Below are 12,910 nucleotides of genomic sequence, written 5' to 3' on the forward strand. Positions count from 1 at the left end.
AGCAACAGCACTGTTCCTAGAACCCCTGTGCCCACCCAGTGCCTCAGTGGAAAGTCACCGGGTACACACTGCTGCCAGACAGAATAGAGCTTCCTGTTGTTGCTAAGTCGCTTCAGTCGTGTCTGACTCTGTGCGACCCCATAGACGGCCTCCTACCAGGCTCCTCTGTCCCTGGGATTCTCCAGGTAAGAACACTGAAGTGGGTTGCCATTTCCTTCTCCAATGCATGAAAATGAAAAGTGAAAGTGAAGTCACTCAGTCATGTCTGACTCTTGGAGACCCCATGGACCGCAGCCTACCAGGCTCCTCCGTCCATGGGATTTTCCAGGCAAGAGTACTGGAATGGGTTACCATTGCTTGCTCTGAGAATAGAGCTTACTGAGCTGCAAAGAGGGAGAATGAATGTCATGGAGAAATGTGGCAGGGCTGGGAGAGGGGAGGTCTTAGAATGCACTTGGAGGATTTGGGCTTGTGGCGGGTGATTTGGAGGCAGGTTTAAGGAAGCAGGTCTTTGCTGTCTTTGCTAAGTTGGATGCCGTCTGAAATAAAACATTGCTATCCATGAAGCAGATGATGCATCTGAGGAAGGAATCTGTAGGTCAGGTATGCTTTGGGGGTATCTCTGCTAACCCAATCAGCTTGAAAAAAGATATACCTGAGTTAAAAAGAACAGCAGATAATTTACAGTGAACATGTAATTTGATGCCATTGTTTTTCCCGAGTTGCAGGAGAGAAGGTCAGGTTGTTTTCCAGAAATTTGAATGATGTGAATTAAGAGATTAGGTTTAACATCTAGGCTCCAAGCTTATCATGTCATCACAGAAAGTAAACTGTCCACAAAGAGATCCAAAATATTTGTTTCTTCTCACTTTTTTATTTTTTTTGCTTCTTCTATATTTTTGCCAGTAGGGATTTGTCTTGCCTTTCTTCTCCATGGCCCTCACAATATAAGAATCTGAAAGTCTCTGCTGTCCATCTAATTATAAAGCCCAGGATCTAACCAGGACAGCACAGAGACTGTTGAAATAAAGATCTTATACATGAATTTTGATTTCATTGTAACTCTGGTTATAATTAAAAATTAAATATTCCTATTTTCCTGGGAAAAAATAGCCAGATACTCAGAAAGTACTGATACAGCCAGATACTCCTCCTGAAAATACTATTTGAATGATGCCTTAGATTTGGGGGAAGAGGTATATGAAAACAAATGAAGTGGAAGCAGGGACTTTTTCCAGGCAGGCTCCTATGTTGTTGTCTGGGTTTGGCCTCTGGCTGGAAGAGAAAATTTCCTTCGGGAAATTTCAGGGTTGGTGGACAAAAGCTCTACCATACGGAAAAGCCAGGGAAAGCTCGTGGATTTGCTGTTTTGTGGGGTTGCATTAAGTCCAGACTAAACTCTAGTGCCTGATGAACAACATCTGGCTCATGAACAACTAGTTTCTCCACAATCAGTCAATCTAGACTAGACAGCAGTGCTGTTTTTTCTTAAGACATTAAAAAGAAGAGGCATAATGGATGGGGACGCTCAGAGTGGATCATCTCAGATGCAGAGGATCCTCTGGAAATATCCAGCTGCTGAAAAAATTAGGAGAGCAGCAGCGGCGGAGGAGGCAGGCTGAAGGTGGGCAAGAGGTAGATCCCTCCATGAGAAAAGCAGTGTGGACTCCCTGCAGAGTCAGGAAACCTCAGAGTCAAATCCAGCTGCTTCCTGGGAGACAGAGTTGAGAGCACGCCGGCACGCTGCCCTGCTCTCTAAGAATCCAGGTGCTGCTAGGACGAAGTGAGGGATGCTGGGAGCTTCCACTGCGGGGAGCTGGGTTTTGAAAAGCATCCTCCTTGCCTGTTCCATGTTAATTAAACTGAACGTGGGAAAGGAGCAGGAACCCTGTGGGGAGAAGCAGAGCGTGCCAAGTGAAGGGGAAGCTGTTGCTCAACCAATTTCCGCTGCTTGAATCTGTACTCTGTACCTTCTTGCTGTGTAACCTTGAATGTGCTCCCAACACTGTCTGTGTATTGAGTTTCGCATTAGTCAAGGGGAATAGTAAATGCCTTCTTCGTAGGGTTTATAAGGGGATGAAGGGAGATGGGTTTTTTAAAGAGCTATGGTAGGCCCTACCTAACATGTAGATGGTTCTCAGTGAATATTGGCTCGTTTCTTCCTCCCTCAGCAGAAACTAACTTTTCTTCTGGTAATCTAGCAAGCCTGGGGTGGCAGGGATTGACAATGATTTCACATAACCCTCTTTCTAATTTTTGGCTTTAACACAGATTGCAAGGAACAGAGCAGGTCACTGCAGGAGGCCTGTCATTTGGATCCAATACAGCCCTGAAAGCCACAGGCCTGAAAACACGTCATTCTAATTACCTGGAAGCAGAGAGGGGACTTGCCTGGAGGTCCAGTGGTTAAGACTCTGCAGTCCCAATGCAGGGGGCATAGGTTGCTTGATCAGGGAACTAAGATCTGTCATGCCACATGATGTGGCCATGAAAAAAATAAAAAAAGAATGACTTTGGAAAACCCAAGCTGAGTGAAAAGAATAAAATCTTACTAATATAACATTTACATACATGTTTAAAACATACAAAGCAATGTCTAGAGCCAGAGAGAGAGGGAGCTGATTGGGTTGACTGACAACACTCATTGACACTGGTGTGTTGATTTCTGTCCCCCTCTAAACACGTGTGTGCTGTGCTAAGTCACTTCAGTCATGTCTGACTCTTTGCAACCCCATGGACTGTAGGCTGCCAGGCTCCTCTGTCCATAGAATTCTCCAGGCAAGTATAGTGGAGTGGGTTGCCATGCCTTCATCCAAGAGGGACAGGTAAAACTTGGCATTTCCGAGTGTCTGCAGGCAGCCAGCAGCTAAAATTGACTAAGTCGCTCAGTCGGGTCCAACTCTTTGTGACCCCACGAATCACAGCACACCAGGCCTCCCTGTCCATCACCAACTGCCAGAGTTCATTCAAACTCACGTCCATCGAGTCGGTGATACCATCCAGCCATCTCATCCTCTGTCGTCCCCTTCTCCTCCTGCCCCCGATCCCTCCCAGCATCAGAGTCTTTTCCAATGAGTCAACCCTTTGCATGAGGTGGCCAAAGTACTGCAGTTTCAGCTTTAGCATCATTCCTTCCAAAGAACACCCAGGGCTGATCTCCTTTAGAATGGATTGGTTGGATCTCCTTGCAGTCCAAGGGACTCTCAAGAGTCTTCTCCAACACCACAGTTCAAAAGCATCAATTCTTTGGCGCTCAGCTTTCTTCACAGTCCAACTCTCACATCCATACAAGAAAGTTTCAAATTCTAGTTCTGTTTCCATGGATCTAGGTGGAAGTTAGATGAAAACAGAGAAGGCTTAGAAATGGTTGTGGTGAAGAAATCAGCCCTACCAGGAAGCGTTAACTTTTCCCCCGCTAACTTGCCAAAATGCACAACTATTTACAATGACTAGCTCATCCTGGCCTACCTGGACTTTTCCTGGCTATATCACTGAAAATCCTGAGTTCCAGTAAACCTTTGTCTTGGGCCAACCAAGACAGTTGGTCATCCTCCTGGAAAGGACCAAGAAAAACTGTAGAGAAAGAGACAGCCTCAATGAACTCTGGATGGATAGGCTGGGGTCAGGAGTAAGGGGAAATGGGTGGGGTTAACTGCTTGAAGTAGGCCTACAGAGTCACAAAGCTGAACTCTTCAGTAATTGGGGAAACCCAGAAGTTGGAGAGGTTGCTGAGGCCACTTTGAAAAACCAATAAACAAATAATCAAATGCCAAAAAATGAAGGCAATCTACTCCCCACCTGAAGTTGGAATAGGCTAGACCTGAAGATCTCCTTTGGGACTTAGGGCAGAGAAAGAAAATTAGTTTTTTAGGGAACTGGTCTGCAGAGAAAGACTCCATTAAAATTGCTTAGAGTGTTTATTAAACAGTTTCCTGGACCTTACCCCAAACCTACCAAACTTAATTGTTCAGGCTTAGGACTGGGAATCTATCCTTTTAATAAGCACCTTGGCGAAGTTAATATGAAGTAGGTTTGGAGGATCACTTGCTCTGGAGTGGAAACTTTAAATTTTAATTTCTGACCACTCACCCCTAGAAGTGAAAAAAAATTTTTTTAATATATATTGTCAACATATGTTGTTGTTTAGCTGCTAAGTCATGTCTGACTCTTTGTGACCCCATGGACTGTAGCCCGCCAGGCTCCTCTGTCCATGGGATTTCCCAGGCAAGAATACTGGAATAGCTTGCCATTTCCTTCTCTGGGAGATCTTCCTGACTCCAAGATCAAATATGCATCTCTTGCACTGGCAAGCAGATTCTTTACTGCTGAGCCACCTGGAAGTCCCAACATATATATATATATATATATTTATACATTTATATTAAAATATATATATATATGCAGCTGTCTTTTAGGTTTCACATTTCACACTTCTAGAAGTGGTTTAATCGAATTGATTTATGTTCTTATCATACCTTGAATCTTTCTTTCCAGGACACATTTGTCTGCTAGACCAGAGTTTCATGAGGGCAAAGGACTCTATTTGATTTACCTTTGTACTCATGGCAGACTGTGCTTGGCCCATAGGAAGTGTTCAATAAAATATTGGTTTGAGCTGAATTTTAAGGACTCCTCCTTGAAAGAAAGGGGGCTTTCCAGGTGGGTCTAGTGGTAAGGAACCAGGCTGCCAATGCAGGAGACACATAAGACGTGGGTTCAATCTCTGGGTTGGGAAGATCCCCTGGAGTAGGGCATGGCAGCCCATTCCAGTATTCTTGCCTGGAGAATACCACAGACAGAAGAGCCTGGTGGGGTATAGTCCATAGGGTCGCAAAGAGCCCGACACAACTGAAGCAACTTAGCATGCACCCTTAAAAGAAAGAGAGCTTGTCCATGGAACAATGCTGGTTAATGCTAACATTGCATGTCCAAAGTGCTTCATGTTTCCATGGAAACTCTTCTAGGAGTTCATGTAGTCACCTCTACCTGTCAGTGCCAGGTACCCAGAGAGTTTAAAATCCCATTTCCTAGTCTCCAGCTGGTTTTCTTCTGCAATGGCAGAACTCCTGCTATAGGAGAAAGGACCCTCCGTTAAAAGAGCAGCAGGAGATATTAGTAAAACGCTTTCAGTCCAGACAAGTAAAGAGTAAAGCAGTGGAACAGCTTCATTCTTCAAATATCACCTCCCTATAGGAGGCATGACTCAGTGGGGAGGCCTCCTCGAACAGGTAGGCGGGAGAACAAATCCGCTTTCCTCTCTCGGGGGCTTTATTGTTGAGTTCCAGTGATTGCTAACATCAATTATGCCATCACTACTTAATAGCACCTTTGAAAATAGGGATTGCTGGCTTTGGAAAAACCTAGTTAGTTTCTTTATCTACTTTGGGGTAAAAAAAGTCAACATGAAAATGAAGATTGAAAGACAAGGAGTGCCTTCATGGTTATGTAACTGCTTCCAGGCATGGTTGGCAGATGCTGTGCACGTTTAGGGAAATGATGAAATGGTGGAAGGTTGTAGCTGGGGAGATCTTCACGATTCTGACCCTCAGTCTGCATCATCACTGAGGTAGGTGTTGTGAAATGACCCAAATCGCTCTGGCACAACCACTGGGTTCTTTTTGGCAAATGTATAAGTAGTTTTCAATGATTAGAAGCTGCTAAGGGTTATATGTTCCTGCTCATAACTTTCTACTAGGTTAGGATGGAAGCAAATTTCAAACCATACCTGACATACATACTCACATTTAGTAGCAAGGAGACCCCCAAGTGATCAGATCTGATCTTTGAGGTCTTTTGACTATTGGTAAAGAAAAAATTATCCGTGACACTTGTTACAACAGTAAGGCAGATTTTTTTTTCAGGACCTTCAAGACAGGTATAGGGACTAATGCAATGGGGCTTTGATGTAAGGGAGAGAGATTCTGCTCAAATCTTGATACAATAAGAAAAAGTGGGAATTTTTTAAAAAGTGGAACTGTGTGTGTATCGGGGGGATGAATTGGTGGGTAGGAAATTATTGAGGAAACATCAAGGGGAGGGGAGGGACTCTGGCTAAACTGCTCTCATTAGACTGTCACTGAAGGCAAGCTAGGATGATCAGACATCACCTGGAGAAGGGTGGAGAATGGAGACCCTAATGAGCAAGGAGATGTGGAAGATGGGGGTTCTGGCTAAACTGACTCAGTGGGAATCTTCTCTTGAGGACATGCCCAAGGACAGAGGTTTGTTGAAGCAGAGCTCAGAGGATACAGATTACAGTTTGATCAAGCAGAAAATCTTTGTTACTATACCTCCTTGAGAAGAAAATGTGGCTAGACTCAGCTAACTTTACAGTTAAATCCCAATGGCAAGAATCCCTTGAATCAGTCACTGTTCTGTCTGGAATCAAGCTTGGGGTACATTTCAAAGGATACAGATGCCTGCGCTTGCTCAATTTGTTTACACTTCTCACACTAGAGCAATAAAAGACTATAAGGCTTTTAGCCAAAGCCATTGTCATGAAGACTGTTCATTCTAGTGGAAAACCGTAGTTCGTTATCGCTACCTGGCATTGATAAAGATGGGTGAGACAGTCATAGGAGCCAGCTCTGAAGTGTGGCTTCCTGCGAGTCTTTCCAACACTAGCTGCCAGTGTGGAGTGGTGTTCCCCTTAGGGCAATTGACCACTGAAGATTATAGCCTGGAGCTAGCAGGCAGTTAATGCCAAGTACTTAATGTAAATTACAGACTGCAGGATGGTGGAACTCAGGACTTTTTTTTAAAGTCTAAAACCAGAACTGGAATAAAGCAAGGCTCTTGTGGTTCTTTCTGGTGTAGTACACCCGTCGTGTATGGTAGTGATTTTTAAGAAAACCCATATTGACAACAAAGGCATAATTTTAAAAAATTTACTCAGTCTAACAAGGTGGGAAAGACCATTCCTCATATATAGCAGAACTTAAAATATGTGTCCCTATCATTGCCTCTCTTAAAATATTCCTCATGGACAAAAGCTGCTTTCAGAAGTTCTCAATTTCTTTCAACTCACAACTTTAAATATTCTTCCAATTCCAGACTTACTTCTCTGTCTCCTCTCTCTTATTTTCTCTCACAATTATTTTTTCCCTCTCTTGTGGAAATCTAGATTTTCTTGCTGATTTCTAGCCATTCTTGCTATCAGTGTAATGAAGCACAGAAATGAGAGGTAGGTGGGGAGATAGGGAGAAAGGCGGGGCAATTGTCAGAGTTTAGGGGGAAGGAGAAAGAATGAATATTTTCCCCCACTTGTTACATAACTTAATAAAACCCTAGGCTCATGAGTTGAGTAAGATATCTCTATATATAGGTTATTCATTTTGGATCTCTTGTTTTTCTTAATCACTCCCCTTCCATTACTGTACTCTTATATTTAAAAATAGTTTCATGTTTTAGATTAGTGTAGCAATAACATATATTCCAATGGAATTACAAAGTTTCTACTAGTAATGAAATTACTATTTTTCTTGTGCTTAAAAATGATGGCAAAAAATGTATTCTCAGCTACGCAGGCAAGATAATAAATAGAGCAACATGGAGCCTGTAACTATATAAATATCCTCCTCAGAATGAGTTGGCTTTGGTCCCTCTCACAGTGTGAGTCAGGTCATTTGACCTGGTAATTAGTGGGAATGCGAGATGAAAGGTAATTGTGTTTCTTTACTACTCAGCAGAGAAAAGAATTTTTGGAGCAGGGTGAAGGTTTCCCTAAGATTATATCAATTGATTAGTGGCCAGAATCTGGTGCTCTTTCCTCATTTTAAAGCTGTCCCTTTGCCAGATTTTGTCTGGCAGAAAATGGTTTGTTTTGACTAGGATATAGGAACGTAGAAAAGGACTTTTTTTCTACACAAACACAAAATTGAGCTTTGGGTAACTGGGACAGTTTAGATAAAAAGAAATAAAAGGAAGAGTGCATCCTCTTACAGCATAATGCAATTTGGCATCTGTTCTCAGGTTTGCTTATAACAAAAGAAACTCAAGCACCTCTCCTAGGCTGTTGTTGCTCTTAGTTAAGTTGCAAAGGAGCAGCTGGGAAACATTGCTCTGATTGAGACTTCCCTAGGCCTGCTGAGAACAGGATGGGTGATGCTGAGAGCTTAAAGAGGAGAAAGTCGACCTAAGAGAAAAAGTTGACAACGAAATATTGTACTGGGTGGAGTTAAACAGGCAAGAAAGATTTAATTTGAGACTAGGTAGGGGTTTAATTGCAATAGAGATACAACAGAAGAGAGAGTGAGCTCCATGGGAAAAAAAGGCTGGAGGGTTCTGTTTGTTTGTTTTTAATTTACTTTTTTTTGGGCACGCAGCTTGCGGGATCTTAGTTCCCTGATTAGGTCTCAAACCTGCGCCTGCTGCATTGGAAGTATAGAGCCTTAACCACTGGACCACTAGAGAAGTCCCTGGAGGGTCTTAGTATTGAGGTGAGCTCATGGGAAAGTACTGAAGGTATTAGGAGGAGGTTGGTTGATGTGATTAGGCCACATGTGTTTGCTTGTTGACATCAGCCTCCTACTGCCCACAGATGAGAGAAATACGGACCTGATCTTTTTTGATGATTACATTTTCAAGGACTGCCCTTCCCTCCCCTGCCTCCTAGAGAATGATTCTTAGGTTGTAGAAGTTGTTGTTGTGTAGTTGCAAAGTTGTGTCTGACTCCTTTGTGATCCCATGAACTGTAGCGTGCCAGGCTCCTCTGACCATGGGCTTTCCCAGGTGAGAATACTGGAGTGGGTTGCCCTTTCCTTCTCCAGGGGATCTTCCTGACGCTTGTCTTCTGCAATTGGCAGGCAGGTTCTTTACCACTGAGCCACCTGAGAAGCCCAGGTTGTAGAAGTGTTATGTCTCAAAGGGGCAGAGATATAATTTACAATACAAATTTTCTAAAGTTAATGCTCTAGGAAAAGGGAGATCAGTAGTGGGCCTACAGTCAGAAAGTAACCAGTTTAAAGTTAGTCAAGTAGAGGGGCAGGTTAAGGTTTTGTCAGGGGGATGAGGCTTGGAAGCAGGTGGTTGCAGGGGTGTCAACTGAGATAAATTGGATTATACCAGGAAGCGTCTCTGTTCAAAAATTCCCCATTGCGGGGACTTCCCTGGTGGTCCAGTGGTTAAGAACCTGCCTTCCAATGCAGTAGGGCTGGGTTGGATTCCTGGTAAGGGAACTAACACCCCACATGCTGAAGGGCAGCTAAGCCCATGCGCGGCAACTACTGGCCCGCACACTCTGGAGCCCTCGCGCCTCAACTGGAGAAGCCTGCGCACCATAACAAAAGATTCTGTGTCACAACCAAGATCCCACAGTCCACATCTAAGACCCGCACAGCTAAATAAATAAAGTAAGAGGAAACCAATGTCATAAAAGCAATTCCCCACTACAGGCAAGCCACCTATTGACATCACACTTAAAGTGATTCACTCTTAACTGTACTACAGCTAAGTGGTTAACATTCTAACATATTACAGTATTAGGGTTTTAAAAATTTGGCTATATGTTTATCTTTACCAGTGTGTCATATATATTCATATGTTTTCTTGTTACTAATTAGCATTCTTTTATTCAGTTTGAAGACTTTCAGCATTTCTTGTAAGGGAGGTCGAGTGGTGGTGACTCCCTCAGCTTTAATTTGTCAGAAAAAGTCTATCTCTTCTTTGTTTCTGAAGGACAGTTTTGCAGGATAGAGTGTAGTTAGTCGATAGTTTTTTGTTTGACTATGTATATATATACATGTACATAATAGTCCATTTTATGCTGATAAAAACTTAACTTTGCATACAAAAACTCTACCCTTTTACTACGCCCCACCCTTGCCCTTTTGATGTTTTGATGTCAAGTGTGATCTTTTAAAATATAAGTTAGACGAAGTCATTAATCTGTTCAAAATCCAGTCATGCTAAAAGTAAATGTCCAAGTGCTTGTAATGATCCAGCGCTGCTTCCCCATCCCCCCAGCGCTGCTTCCCCATCCCCAGCTGTTACCTCCTGGACCTCACCTCCTGCTGCTCTTGCAGTCTCTCTCTCCTGCCACGCTGGCCTCTTGCTGCTTCTCCAGTCCTGGCATATCCTGGCTGTGGCTCTTTGCCTGGTTGTCTCCTTTGCCTCTTTTTACACCCAAGGTGAATGCTGGGACTAATCCCTCATCTTCTTTATGTCTACTCAGACATCACTTTCTCAATAAGGCTGACTTGGACCACTCTATTGAATGCTGTAAACTTCCTCTTTATCCCACCTGCAACCTTCCTTACCTGTTGTTATTCTTTTTGTAACTGTGTAATTTACAGTATCATTTATTGTCTGTTATCACCATCTACTATCGCAGTTTCCTAAGATTAAGTATTTTGTTTTATTTACTGATACACCTCAAAGGCCAAGCACACAATAGGTATTCAATAAATATTTATTGAATGAATAGATGCAAGCGGCCTAAAAATGCCCTGAAAGTGGGAGCTTTGACTTGAATTGAGAGAAAACCCTTCGGTAGGGGCTAGGAGGGAAAAGGGTAAGATGTCAGTCTGGAGCCCAAGCCACCCTGAGGCTACTGTCGGTGTGGGGTAGTTATAGATGGAATTTGTCCTCTCCTTATTCATATATTAAAGCATTAATGTCCCTTGTGCCTATATTTTTAGACAGAGCCTTTTATAAGGTATTTAAGATTAAATGAAGTCATAAGAGTGTGGCCCTAACCCAATGGGACTGGTGTCCTTACAAGAAGAGACACGGGTAATGTGTGCACACAGAGAAAAGGCCACGTGAGGAGAGGGAGAAAGTGGCCATCTTGCAAGCCAAGGAGAGAGGCCTCAGGAAAAAACAAACCTGCCAGCAACTTGCTCTCAGATTTCTAGCCTCTAAAACTGTGAGAAATACATTTCTGTTACGTAACCCCCCCATCTGTCATATTTTGTTGTGGCAACCTAGTAGGCAGGTAGTATTTGGCGTGAGAGTTTTTACTTCTGTCTTGGGAGGAACTGTCAGAGGAAAAGGAGAAGTGGGCAGAGAAACGGAGTTGGAAACTTAACCGTGTGCTCACTTGGATGTTTGTGCAGGTCACTGTGCTTTTTCCATTCAGCAAGTGTGAAACACATTGACTACTTGCCCAGTTTCCTTAATAAACTTGCTCTCATTTTGTGGCTCCTGTTGCGAGTGGCTGCAGATGGGGATGAGTGCGGTGTGGTGTGTTTGGTCATTCATTTGTTCATCCGTTCACTCATTCAAGGAATATGTGGTAGGTACCTACATGTGCTAGGCTCCTGTGACATAGAGATGAATATAATATGATTCCCACCATAAATTAATCATGTTCTGATAGTGGAGAAATACATGAGCAGATAATTGCATTACAGTGTGAGAAGTCTGAAGACAGAGAGGCATTCTACAGGCAGTAGTGATAGAAGAAGGTGCTGAACAGGAGGAGCTCTTGCATCCTTCTTGGTGACTCCCAAAGTTAACAAATGTTAAAGTTAGCACAGATGCAAAACTGAGCCAAAGAGAGTCATTTTGGCTCATAGATATTAAGAATGTTAGTTTGCCTAGAGCTCTCCAAGGATTCTGTAAGCAATTGACAAAGCCTCATTCCGAAGAATGCAACATTCCCAAAGGGGCACATCATGATGAAGTCTTCAGGATTCTGAAACCCCCTCTACTGAATAAGTGCTCTTGATGGAATTCGGGCTTCAAATATTCCATTGTGTCTCGGTTCTACCAGCCTTCTGTTGTGCCTGAATTTCTATGGGAACAGGATTTAACCTTTGAGTTAAAACGGTTCTTAGATGGCATGACGATGACAATAACGTCGTATCGGCACTGAATTGCTGCTGCCCCTCAGGTGGCGCTTGTGCTTTGTGAGACCCCAAAGTACACTTTCACTGTCACTGTAGAGTGGGTAAGGGCATTTTGTCTCAGATTTGGTACTAGCTTAGAGACAGGGAGCAAAATGAGTAGGTAGAAATGCACATTTGTTTAGAAGGAAAAGGGTAAGCACAGTGGGGTTCCTCAGGGGTTGGTCTGAGTCAGCCTTAGTTAGTGCCTTTATAAAGGTTCTGCAGAAGGCTTTGTACTGTGATATCTCCAAGTCTGCAGCTAATGCTGAACTCTTCTGAGTAGGGAAAAACCAAGCTGATGAGTCCTGATTCCCTGATGAGCAGGGGAGACTTAGGAAGCTGTGCTAATGGGCAGGAAAGTGGTAGATGAGTGTAAGTGTGGACATGAGCGACATAATGCATTTAGAACAGGAACATTAAAAAAATTTAAAAGGATGATTCTAAAATGGGACACAAGAGACTCATGGAATCATGATAAATTCTTGCCGAATGACATTAACCTACATGCTTCTGCAGCCAAATATGTGTATTATAAAGGGAAAACAAGGACAACTGTTGTAAATATGATGTTAGATTTTCTAAAGCTCAGCCTCTTGATCATGCATTAATTTAATTTAATTTATGTTTATGGAGCACCTACTATGTGAAACATGTGTTTGGCACTGTGCTGGATAGGAACAGGCCTCCAAGGGAGATGGCCTGATAAGTATGCATCATCTGATAAGTGAAAGTGGTGGGAGGGAACCAGTGAGGGCCCTTTAAATTACCAGGACCTGGCAGGCAGCCTAGAGTGAGAAGCAGCCAAGAGCCTCAGGCACTGGTGGAAGCATCTGCTGATAAGGAAACGATGGTGTCCTGGGAAGGATACCCTTTGCTTTTCTGTTGACTTGATACAACAATCGTGCCACGTGGAAGGGCCTATTATGTGCTCTTACACTGCTAAACACCCTTGTTTACCCAGCTCTGTAAAAACCCAGACTCCCTCCCTTTCTTTGACAAAATGAACATTCTCCTTGTTGCGGTAACCTAGATAAAATAATCTTCTCCTTAATTGTCCCATACATCTTATTTTTCACAATTTC

General features: G+C 43.1%; 1 long non-coding RNA gene across 1 annotated transcript; it reads right to left on the reverse strand.

Annotated features, from left to right (window-relative positions):
* Window positions 1–2,527: 2,527 nt before the first annotated feature.
* LOC129636816 (uncharacterized) lies at window positions 2,528–10,185 on the reverse strand. Its single transcript, XR_008707134.1, has 2 exons — window positions 10,005–10,185; window positions 2,528–3,325 (listed from the first exon to the last, which is right to left on the reverse strand). It is a non-coding gene; the product is annotated as an uncharacterized LOC129636816 (long non-coding RNA).
* Window positions 10,186–12,910: the final 2,725 nt, after the last annotated feature.

The sequence above is a fragment of the Bubalus kerabau genome, chromosome 22 (assembly GCF_029407905.1).
Source record: "Bubalus kerabau isolate K-KA32 ecotype Philippines breed swamp buffalo chromosome 22, PCC_UOA_SB_1v2, whole genome shotgun sequence".
Classification (NCBI taxonomy): Eukaryota; Metazoa; Chordata; class Mammalia; order Artiodactyla; family Bovidae; genus Bubalus; species Bubalus kerabau.